The sequence below is a fragment of the Triticum dicoccoides genome, chromosome 2B, assembly GCF_002162155.2.
Source record: "Triticum dicoccoides isolate Atlit2015 ecotype Zavitan chromosome 2B, WEW_v2.0, whole genome shotgun sequence".
NCBI classification, from domain to species: domain Eukaryota; kingdom Viridiplantae; phylum Streptophyta; class Magnoliopsida; order Poales; family Poaceae; genus Triticum; species Triticum dicoccoides.
This window is the reverse complement of record NC_041383.1, coordinates 680,191,914-680,204,774: the sequence shown is the minus strand read 5'-3', so window position 1 is coordinate 680,204,774 and position 12,861 is coordinate 680,191,914. Positions and strand designations below refer to the sequence as shown.

Genomic DNA, 12,861 nt, shown 5'->3' with positions numbered 1-12,861 from the left:
CTGGACCAAAGCCTGAAACTAAGTGCTTCTATTGCAAAGGAAATGGTCACTGGAAGCGGAAATGCCCTGAATATATGGTGGATAAGAAGGATGGCAAAGTAAACAAGGGTATATTTTGATATACAGGTTATTGATGTGTACCTTACTAGTGTTTATAGTAGCTCTTGAGTATTTGATACTTGTTCGGTTGCTAAGATTAGTAACTCGAAACAGAAGTTACAGAATAAACAGAAACTAGTTGAGGGTGAAGTGAAGATGTGTGTTGGAAGTGGTTCCAAGATTGATATGATCATCATCGCACACTCCCTATACTTTCGGGATTAGTGTTAAACCTAAATAAATGTTATTTAGCGTTTGAGTTGAGCATAAAAATGATTTGATCATGTTTATTGCAATACAGTTATTCATTTAAAATCAAAGAATAATTATTGTTCTGTTTACATGAATAAAACCTTTGATGGTCATACACCCAATGAAAATAGTTTATTGGATCTCGATCGTACTGATACACATATTCATAATATTGATGCCAAAAAGATGCAAAGTTTATAATGATAGTGCAACTTATATGTGACACTGCCGTTTGGGTCATATCGGTGTAAAGCGCATGAAGAAACTCCATAAAGATGGATTTTTGGAATCACTTGGTTATGAATCATTTGATGCTTGCGAACCGTGCCTTTTGGGCAAGATGACTAAAACTCTGTTCTCCGGAACAATGGAACGAGCTAGTGACTTATTGGAAATAATACATACCAATGTATGTGGTCCAATGAGTGTTGATGCTCGTGGCGGGTATCGTTATTTTCTGACCTTCACAAGATGATTTAAGCAGATATGAGTATATCTACTTGATGAAACATAAGTCTGAAACATTTGAAAAGTTCAAACAATTTCATAGTGAAGTGGAAAATCATCGTAACAAGAAAATAAAGTTTCTACGATCTGATCGTGAAGAAGAATATTTGAGTTACGAGTTTGGCCTTCAATTAAAACAATGTGGAATAGTTTCACAAACTCATGCCACCTGGAACACCACAGCTTAATGGTGTGTCCGAACGTCATAACCGTACTTTATTGGATATAGTGCGACCTATGATGTATCTTACCGATTTACACTATCGTTTTGGGGTTATGCATTAGAGACAGTTGCATTCACTTTAAAAAGGGCACCATCAAAATCCGTTGAGACGATGCCTTATGAACTATGGTTTGGCAAGAAACCAAAGTTATCGTTTCTTAAAGTTTGGGGCTGCAATGCTTATGTGAAAAAAGTTTCAACCTGATAAGCTCGAACCCAAATCAGAGAAGTGCGTCTTCATAAAATACCCAAAGGTAACTATTGGGTACACCTTCTATCACAGATCCGAAGGCAAGTTATTCGTTGCTAAGATGGATCCTTTCTAGAGAAGAAGTTTCTCTCGAAAGAAGTGAGTGGGAGGAAAGTAGAACTTGATGAGGTAATTGTACCTTCTCCCTTATTGGAAAGTAGTTCATCACAGAAATCAGTTCCAGTGATTGCTACACCAATTAGCGAGCAAGCTAATGATGATGATCATGAAACTTCAGATCAAGTTGCTACAAAACCTCGTAGGTCTTCCAGAGAAAGATCCGCACCAGAGTGGTACGGTAATTCTGTTCTGGGAGTCATGTTACTAGACCATGATGAACCTACGAACTATGAGGAAGCGATGATGAGCCCAGATTCCACGAAATGGCTTGAGGCCATAAAATCTAAGATGGGATCCATGTATGAGAACAAAGTATGGACTTTGATTGACTTGCTCGATGATCAGCAAGCCATGTTAAATAAATGGATCTTCAAGAGGAAGACAGACACTGATAGTAGTGTAACTATCTACTAAGATCGACTTGTTGCGAAAGGTTTTCGACAAGTTCAAGGTGTTGAATACGATGAGATTTTCTCACTCGTAACGATGCTTAAGTCTGTCCGAATCATGTTAGCAATTGCCACACTTTATGAAATCTGGCAAATGGATGTCAAAAATTGCATTCCTTAAATGGATATTTCTTAAAGAATGTTGTATATGATACAACCATAAGGTTTTGTCAATCCTAAAGGTGCTAACAAAATGTGCAAGCTCCAGCGATCAATCAATGGACTGGTGCAAGCATCTCGGAGTTGGAATATACGCTTTGATGAGTTGATCAAAGCATATGGTTTTATACAGACTTTTGGAAAGGCCTGTATTTACAAGAAAGTGAGTGGGAGCACTACAACCTTTCTGATAAGTATATGTGAATGACATATTGTTGATCGGAAATGATGTAGAATTTTCTGGAAAGCATAAAGAAGTGTTTGAAAGGAGTTTTTCAAAGAAAGACCTTGGTGAAGCTGCTTACACATTGAGCATCAAGATCTATAAAGATAGATCAAGACACTTGATAAGTTTTTTCAATGAGTACATACCTTGACAAGATTTTGAAGTAGTTCAAAATGGAACAGTCAAAGAAAGAGTTCTTGCCTGTGATGCAAAGGTGTGAAGTTGAGTAAGACTCAAAACCCGACCATGGCAGAAAATAGAAAGAGAATGAAAAATCATTCCCTATGCCTCAGTCATAGGTTCTATAAAGTATGCTATGTACCAGACCTATTGTATACCTTGCTCTAGTTTGGCAAAGGAATACAATTTTGATCTAAGAGTAGATCACTGGACAGCGGTCAAGAATATCCTTAGTGAGGACTGAGGAGACGTTTCTCGATTATGGAGGTGATAAAAGAGTTCGTCGTAAAGAGTTACATCGATGCAAGCTTTTACACCGATCCAGATGACTCTAAGTCTCAATCTGGATATATATTGAAAGTGGGAGCAATTAGCTAGAGTAGCTCCGTGCAGAGCATTGTAGACATAGAATATTTGCAAAATACATACGGCTCTGAATGTGACAGACCCATTGACTAAACTTCTCTCATGAGCAAAACATGATCATACCATAGTACTCTTTGGATGTTAATCACATAGCGATGTGAACTAGATTATTGACTCTAGTAAACCCTTTGGGTGTTGATCACATGACGATGTGAACTATGGGTATTAATCACATATAGATGTGAATATTGGTGTTGAATCACATGGCGATGTGAACTAGATTATTGACTCTAGTGCAAGTGGGAGACTAAAGGAAATATGCCCTAGAGGCAACAATAGAGTTATTATTTATTTCCTTATATCATGATAAATGTTTATTATTCATGCTAGAATTGTATTAACTGGAAACATAATACATGTGTGAATACATAGACAAACTGAGTGTCACTAGTATGCCTCTACTTGACTAGCTCATTAATCAAAGATGGTTATGTTTCCTAGCCATGGACAAAGAGTTGTCATTTGATTAACGGGATCACATCATTAGAAGAATGATGTGATTGACTTGACCCATTCCGTTAGCTTAGCACTTGATCGTATAGTATGTTGCTATTGCTTTCTTCATGACTTATACATGTTTCTATGACTATGAGATTATGCAACTCCCGTTTACCGGAGGAACACTTTGTGTGCTACCAAACCTCACAACGTAACTGGGTGATTATAAAGGTGCTCTACAGGTGTCTCCAAAGGTACATGTTGAGTTGGCATAATTCGAGATTAGATTTTGTCACTCCGATTGTCGGAGAGGTATCTCTGGGCCCTCTCGGTAATACTCATCACTTAAGCCTTGCAAGCATTGTAACTAATGAGTTAGTTATGAAATGATGTATTACGGAACGAGTAAAGAGACTTGCCGGTAACGAGATTGAACTAGGTATTGGATACCGACGATCGAATCTCGGGCAAGTAACATACCGATGACAAAGGGAACAACGTATGTTGTTATGCGGTTTGACCGATAAAGATCTTCATAGAATATGTAGGAACCAATATGAACATCCAGGTTCCGCTATTGGTTATTGACCAAGAATAGTTCTAGGTCATGTCTACATAGTTCTCGAACCCGTAGGGTCCGCACGCTTAAGGTTTCGATGACAGTTATATTATGAGTTTATGAGTTTTGATGTACCGAAGGAGTTCGGAGTCCTGGATGAGATCGGGGACATGACGAGGAGTCTCGAAATGGTCGAGATGTAAAGATCGATATATTGGACGACTATATTCTGTGTTCGGAAAGGTTCCGAGTGATTCGGGTATTTTTCGGAGTACCGGAGAGTTACGGGAATTCGCTGGGGAGTATATGGGCCTTATTGGGCCATACGAGAATAGAGGAGAGAGGCCAAAAGGAAGGAGGCCGGCGCCCCCCCTCTGGTCCGAATTGGAGAAGGGGCGCAGCCCCCCTTTCCTTCTTCCTCTCCCCCTCTTTTCCCTTCTCCTACTCCAACAAGGGAGGTGGAATCCTACTAGGACTAGGGAGTCCTAGTAGGACTCCACACTTGGCGCGCCCCCTCCTAGGGCCGGCCTCCTCCCCCCTTGCTCCTTTATATACGGGGGCAGGGGGGCACCCCATGAGACACAAGTTGATCTACGGATCATTCCTTAGCCGTGTGCGGTGCCCCCCTCCACCATATTCCACCTCGGTCATATCGTCGTGGAGTTTAGGCGAAGCCCTGCGCCGGTAGAACATCATCATCGTCACCATGCCATCGTGCTGACGGAACTCATCCCCGAAGCTTTGCTGGATCGGAGCCCGGGGATCGTCATCGAGCTGAACGTGTGCTGAGCTCGGAGGTGCCGTACGTTCGGTGCTTGGATCGGTCGGATCGTGAAGACGTACGACTACATCAACCGCGTTGTGCTAACGCTTCCGCTTACGGTCTATGAGGGTACGTGGACAATACTCTCCCCTCTCGTTGCTATGCCATCACCATGATCTTGCGTGTGCGTAGGAATTTTTTTTAAAATTAATACGTTCCCTAACATCTATTTCACATATAGTGCTATGTCCATGGCTCATGCTCATGTATTGCGTGAAGATTGAAAAAGTATGAGAATACTAAAGTATGAAATAATTGCTTGGCTAAAACCGGGGTTGTGCATGAATTAAATATTTTGTGTGATGAAGATAGAGCATAGCCAGACTATATGATTTTATAGGGATAGCTTTCTTTGGCCATGTTATTTTGAGAAGACATGATTACTTTGTTAGTATGCTTGAAGTATTATTACTCTTATGTCAATATGGACTTTTATCTTGAATCATTTGGATCTGAACATTCATGCCACAATAAAGAAAATTACATTGAGAATATGCTAGGTAGCATTCCACATCAAAAATTCTGTTTTTATCATTTACCTACTCGAGGACGAGCAGGAATTAAGCTTGGGGATGCTAGCGCGCCTCCACATGGTGCCCGAGCGCCTCCCTCGTGATTCTGGCTAGGTGTGAGGCCCTCCCGAGGAGAGCCCCCGAGCCCAGCCTGAGAGGGGCGCCGGACGCGCCTTCCTATGCGATAGGTGAAGGCGCCGCATCCGGGGACACGAGGCTCAGCGCGGCGTCCTCGGGCGATGCTTCCTCGTGAGATCCCTGACCCACCTGCGGCTTCTTTGTCTTGGGGGCGACCTCAGGAGGGAGGACGCCGCCCTCGTCTTCAGGGTCCTCGACTGCTGCAGCCTGGAAGTCACGCTCGAGGGAGCACACTGCATCCTTTTCTTGGCATGCGACCATGATGACACCGTCGCTTCCTGGCATCTTGAGGACATTGTAGCGGTGGTGCGTCGTTGCCATGAACTTGGCCAGTGTTGGGTACCCCAGGATGACGTTGTATGGCAAGCGAATGTCGGCGACATCGAAGTCAGTGAGCTCGGTGTGGTAGTTGTTGCACTCGCCGAAGATGACAGGGAGGTGGACCTGCCCTATCGGGTGTGTGGAACCGTCGGTCACTCCTGAGAATGGCTTGGTTGGCTAAAGCTGGTAGTACGGCACTTGGAGCCTGTCGAACATTTGAACATATAGGACATTGAGCTCCGCTCCACCATCGATGAGAGTCTTGGTGACGACCACGTTGCTGATGACGGGTGAGCAGAGCATGGGAGCGCGCCGACAGTGGTAGCGCACTTGAGCTGGTCTGAGGAGCTGAAGGTGATGGTGCATTTGGACCACCTGAGCGGGCGAGTTGTTTCGGACTTGGGGAGCGCCGTGTTCACCTCGCGCGTGAACTGCTTGAAGATGCGGTGAGAGGCTGGGGCCTGTGAGCCGCTCAGGATGGAGGCAATGGCTCGAGGCTCCTGGAAGCCCCCAGCCCCCTCATCCTGGTGATGATCTTCGTTCCTTCTCGGTGGTAGAGGCAGTGGAGGAAGACCGGTGTTTCCCTGAGGGCGCTCCTCACGAGTCTGCTTCCTCCAGGCGCCCTCGCAAGGTTGGCCCTGCCAACGGTCCTCCCGAGGATGATCGCGTCCGTCCCAGGGTCCTCCACCTCGGCCACCTCCACGGCCGTAGCCTCAATCATTGCGCTTGGGGCGTCGACCGAGGCGCCCGTCACGGAGGGCCCTGAGCTCCTGGCAGTCGTTGGTGTTGTGTCTGTGGACGTTGTGGAAGACGCAGAACAGTCGGTTGCTCTTGGACGACTCGGGGTGGTCGCAACCGCGCTTCATCTCTGGCTTGGTCGCGAGCACGGTCGGCCCTTTGCGCTTTACATCCTTGGCCTTGGCCTTCTTGTCTTCTGGGTCAGCATTGGGGAGCTCGAGGAGGGAGAGGCGCCCTACCTCGGGCCTTGCACACTTGTTCGCCATGTTGAAATTCTCCAAGGTTGTGCATAGGTCCTTGTGGATGGCGAGCTCCTCCTTCATCTTGACATCACGGACGCCATCAGTGAACGCTGAGATGATGGCCTCGTCCGACACCTTGGGGATCTTGAGGCGAACGTTGTTGAAGCACTGGATATACTTTTGCAGGGTCTCTCCTGGCTGCTGCTTGATGCGACGCAGGTCACCTGCGGCCGGTGGGCAGTCGCGAGTGCCTTGGAAGTTGGCGATGAACCGGCCGCGCATCTCCTCCCAGGCAGAGACCGATCCCATGGGGAGATTCAGGAGCCAAGAGCGCGTGCCAACCTTGAGGGCCATCGGGAACCAGTTTGCCATGATCTTCTCGTCGCTGCTGGCCGCCTCGATGCTCAGCTTGTAGAGCTGCAGGAACTCGGCAGTGTCGGCGGTGCCGTCGTAGCATGGGGGCAGGTCAGGCTTGAACTTGCTCGGCCAGATGACGTCGCGAAGCTCCGAGGTGAACGCGCGACATCCTGCTGTGGCCACGGGGGCCTGTCGAGGAGGTAGAACTTGGTCCTGGTGCACGCGCGCCGCCACCTCCTGTGGTGGCACGCGGGCCTGACGTGGGGGTGCAGGAAGTACGCTGCTTCTCCTTGAGGCCGCCGCACCACCTGGCAGCTCACCTCTTCCCGCGGAGGTGCCTGGAACGGCCGGTCGCGCCGCGGCGCCACACGCCTTGGCTCGGTGATGACGCCCTGTGTCGGAGATGGTGGAGGTGAAGGAAATATGCCCTAGAGGCAATAATAAAGTTATTATTTATTTCCTTATTTCATGATAAATGTTTATTATTCATGCTAGAATTGTATTAACCGGAAACATGATACATGTGTGAATACATAGACAAACATATAGTCACTAGTATGCCTCTACTTGACTAGCTCATTAATCAAAGATGGTTATGTTTCCTAACCATAGACATGTGTTGTCATTTGATTAATGGGATCACATCATTAGAAGAATGATGTGATTGACATGACCCATTCCGTTAGCGTAGCACTTGATCATTTAGTATATTGCTATCGCTTTCTTCATGACTTATACATGTTCCTGTAACTATGAGAATTATGCAACTCCTGTTTACCGGGGGAACACTTTGGGTACTACCAAATATCACAACGTAACTGGGTGATTATAAAGGAGTACTACAGGTGTCTCCGAAGGTACATGTTGAGTTGGCGTATTTCGAGATTAGGTTTTGTCACTCCGATTGTCGGAGAGGTATCTCTGGGCCCTCTCAGTAATGCACATCATTATAAGCCTTGCAAGCAATGTGACCAAATGAGTTGGTTACGGGATAATGCATTACGTAACGAGTAAAGAGACTTGCCGGTAACGAGATTGAACTAGGTATTGGATACCGACGATCGAATCTCGGGCAAGTAACATACCGATGACAAAGGGAACAACGTATGTTGTTATGCGGTTTGACCGATAAAGATCTTTGTAGAATATGTAGGAACCAATATGGGCATCCAGGTTCCGCTATTGGTTATTGACCGAGAATAGTTCTAGGTCATGTCTACATAGTTCTCGAACCGGTAGGGTCCGCACGCTTAACGTTACGATGACAGTTATATTATGAGTTTATGAGTTTTGATGTACCGAAGGATTTCGGAGTCCCGGATGAGATCGGGGACATGACGAGGAGTCTCAAAATGGTCGAGACATAAAGATCGATATATTGGACGACTATATTCGGACTTCGGAAAGGTTCCGAGTGATTCGAGTATTTTTCGGAGTACCGGGGAGTTACGGGAATTCGCCGGGGAGTATATGGGCCTTATTGGGCCATACGGGAATAGAGGAGAGAGGCCAAAAGGAAGGAGGCCTGCGCCCCCCCTCTGGTCCGAATTGGACAAGGGGGGCAGCCCACTTTTCCTTCTCCCTCTCCTCCTCTTTCCTTCTCCAACAAGGAAAGGAGGAGTCCTACTCCTCCTCTTTGCTTCTCCAACAAGGAAAGGAGGAGTCCTACTCCCGGTGGGAGTAGGACTCCCCCTTTGGTGCGCCTCCTCCATAGGCCGGCCACCTCCCCCATTGCTCCTATATATATATGGGGGCAGGGGGGCACCCCAAAGACACAACAACAATTGATCCTTGAGATCTATTAGCCGTGTGCGGTGCCCCCCTCCACCATAGTCCCCCTCGATAATATTGTAGCGGTGCTTAGGCGAAGCCCTGCGACGGTAGAACATCAAGATCGTCACCACGCTGTCGTGCTGATGGAACTCTCCCTCGACACTCGGCTGGATCGGAGTTCGAGGGACGTCATCGAGCTGAACGTGTGCTAGAACTCGGAGGTGCCGTAGTTTCGGTGCTTGATCGGTCGGGCCGTGAAGACGTACGACTACATCAACTGCGTTGTTCTAACGCTTCCGCTTTCGGTCTACAAGGGTATGTAGATTACACTCTCCCCTCTCGTTGCTATGCATCACCATGATCTTGCGTGTGCGTAGGAAATTTTTGAAATTACTATGTTCCCCAATAGGAGGAGCCCCGTGAGCCACGTCGCCTGCGGCAGGCGGCTGCTGAGGCAGTGAGCGGGCCGGTGGAGCAGAGCCCCCGGCCGCGCTGACAAGCTCACCGATCTGCTCGAGCCACTCCTCGTAGAAGTCGTCGACCGGGTGGTAGCGAAGGGCCATGAGCAGAGTGGCCCACGCGTTCGCCGGGCCGTGACACACGTGGGAGGATGTAGCTGCCTGGGTCAGTGACGGAGTGGCGGTGCGACCGTCGCGGCGCATTGATGGGTGCAACGAAGAAGCTTGCTGCTCGTGGCCGGCAGGGCCCGTGGCGGCGTTGGCCACCGGAGATGGAGCACGACGAGCACAACCATCGCCTGCCGGAGCCGTCTGAGCAACGCGAGCGGCGACTTCGGCCTGACGCTCGGCGCGATCTTAGCGTGCGTAGGCCATGGAGGTGTCGGAGTGACGGTGGATCGATCGACGGAAGAGAAGATCTGACGCCCCCCTACCTGGCGCGCCAAATGTCGGATTACGGGTTCCACAAACCCTTGAAAGGTTCGAACTCTGGGATGCGTGCAGAGATCTCAACCTACCCAGCCTGCCTACTCGCGATCCTCCTAAGCCCAGCGTGACGAGCTCGAAGAGACAAAGGAACACAACAATTTATCCTGATTCGGGCCACCTTGCGGTGTAATACCCTACTCCAGCATTTTGGTGGATTGTCTCGAGGGGCTGAGGATGAACTAGTAAAGTGGATGAACTGGCCTCCGGAGGTGAGGTGTTCTTGAGCTCAAGCGAGCTGGTGAGGAGGTCAGATGAGAGTGGATCCGATCCCCCTCTATGGTGGTGGCTAAGTCCTATTTATAGTGGCCTTGGTCCTCTTCCCAAACGTTGGCGGGAAGGGATCCCACAACGACCGGATTTGAAAGGGGACAAGTAGTACAACTTATCCTGACTAAAGTGGTCTTCACCTGCGAAAAGCCGCTGGTCGTGACGCTGCGGTGGGCTCGGTGATGACCTCCGTCCTGCCGTCCTGGCGGTCTTGGTCTCGTTGCACCAGAATGAAAACCTTTGGCTGATTTCTCGGGACTCCGCGCCTGTGGCTTGCCTCCCTTGCACCGAAGAGGAAATTGGCACTCTGCGCCCGCTGGCACCCGCCTGACGCCCACCTGGCCTTGGTCGTCATGGCTCACGTCAGCTGAGGCTCGTGAGGTGCACCTTGCATAGAACTCTCCGCCCCTCGGGAGCCAGCCTGGAGAGGCCGATCCCCTCGGGAGTCTTGGTGTCGTCCTCCTCGCGAGGCTTGGCCCCTCGCGAGGGTCTTGAGTTGTCGATGCAGAAGCTAGGCCGTACCAGGCCGTTGATGAAGCCACGTGGTGGGAGGCAAGTATGGATACCCCATATCCAGAACGCCGACTGATGCCGGGCGGGCGGCCGACCCAAACGGACAAAAAACAGACGAAATCCCTGTCCGTTTGGGTAGCCCAATTGAAGTTGCTATTATAGATGTTCCTCTCAAGAAAAAGAAAAAAGGTTGGGATGGTTCAAACCAGGAAAAGTGCGGCTAGGTGATCCCCGCGTGGTCGGGTGGCGTGGAACGTTTGGGATGGTGGTAAAAGTCTGGGGTGGGGTGGTGGTAGGGTGGGGTGGGAAGGGAGGCTGGGGTCCGGCACCAACCCAGTAGTCCATTGGTACAGTATATATACCAGTACGAGTGGGCGTTCCCCCCAATCCCCGAGTCGAATCGAAACCAAATCCTAGCGAGCGAGCGAGCGAATTCCTTCACCGCATCCGGCACGATGGAGCGGATCGACGCCCTGAAGGCCCGCAGGGGCAAGCTCGCCGACGATCCATGCCTCAGGCGGCTCCGTAACCGGCGGCTCATCGTCTCCCTCTATCTCCAGGGCTTCCAGCCCGCCCACGACTGGTACGCCCGCCCGCTGTTCCCTCTTCTCCGTGCCCATCTAACGAATCCCGTGCGAATGCAGGATGCTCCACGAGACGGATTTGTTCATGAGCGGCCGGCATCTGCAGCAGCTGGTGGCCTGCGGCCAGTGGAGGCAAGCCCTCGACTACATCCGGCGCTTCCTGCCGCCGGCCATAGGGGGCGTCGAGGCCCGCACCCTCTGTCTCTTCCTCCACGCCTTGTGGGCCGTGGACAACGCCGCCGCCTGCTCGATGGGCGCCCCCGTCACCACCGCTGCGTACAACCACGACGTCCGCATCCTGACCACCATGTGCGCTAGCAACGCCAAGCTCTCTTCCATCCTCAACAAGATACACCACTCGCCCAAATTCAGGTATCAATTTTCCTACCTACCTGATGTAATATTTTCAAGAGATTGTTCTACGTGTTGTTGTTGTTCTTGAGCATCACACTGAATCCTGTCTTGCAGTTGCAGGGCATCCCTGGACTGGAAACTGGTAAGGGAGAAGGCATCGCTGATTGCTGATGACTTGGCGCTTGATTCTCCAGAGTTGAGACGCAGGTTGCTACTGCCCCGCGACTTGCTTCCCATCGGGTATTCATTCATTCACCCAACCTTGCTGTTTACTACTACTTCTTTCTGGCCAGCTTCCCAAATTATCCGGTTTAATAATTCCCAAATGCTAATAACTTAATTAACCGGTTTAATATACACTCCCTCTGTTCCTAAATATAAGTCTTTTTAGAGATTCCAATGTGGACTACATACGGTGCAAAATAAGTGAATCTACACTCTTAAGATAGGATTATATACATCCGTATGTAGTCCTTATTGAAATCTCTAAAAAGACTTATATTTAGGAACGGAGGGAGTATATATTTGTCCAAGTTGTACTATCTATTGACTGTATGTCAATGATCTGATCATCCCATAATGATCTTTTAATTTGCTAGTCCCTGTCATCGAAGGCACCACTTGAAGAAACAAGCCCTGCGGCCAGCATCATCTGCTATTGCCTAGTGGTATCTCAACAGGAAGAAGAGGTATGCACATATGTGCAGCTGCATTAACTATCATGGTATGAAATCTCCCCTATTTTTCACATGATATTGACACATATTCCTTGCCTTTTGCAGCCTGCCTTCTTCAACCCCAGCTATCGGTATGAACATCTTGGCATCAAAGCAACTTTGCTCTTGTAACCTCTGCATATGTCTGGCAGCTAATGTTTGCTATGTTTGTAATGACAGGTTTGAACTCTGAGGGACAAAATCGGGTGGTGGATCTTATCGGTAATTAAAACTAGTCTCTGACCATCTGTTTCCAGTTTCTAAAGAACATATCTGATGATATACATTTTTCTGCTGTTCCTTTGTTTCTGAAACTCACTTCGATTATGTTCTGATAAAATCACGTGATAATATTTAGAGGAATGTTTAAAAGCGGGTACAGTTGTGGAGCTCGATCAAGGGCACCTATTTCAGTCAAGTGCGATGGCAGGTAATTAATTCACAGTTGTGACCAGCTTTCCATCTCTCCTTCCATTTGAACTTCAGTCGCACTTTTCATATGGGTTTTTGGGATGCCCCGTCCCACTTTGATTCCTTATACTCTCTTGATTTACTAGTAGTTTGCTGCACTTCCATCCTTGTTACAGACCACTTAGCTGCTCTTACTGGACGGATTTTATCAAATTGCTCGGCTAGGTTTATGATTGGGTTATTCCATCGATGAGGCTCATACACCATGTAGTACTTC

The 12,861-nt window shown here is 48.5% G+C and overlaps 1 pseudogene; it reads left to right on the top strand.

Annotated features, from left to right (window-relative positions):
- Nucleotides 1–10,921: 10,921 nt before the first annotated feature.
- Nucleotides 10,922–12,861, top strand: part of LOC119361134 — a 5,030-nt pseudogene continuing 3,090 nt past the window's right edge.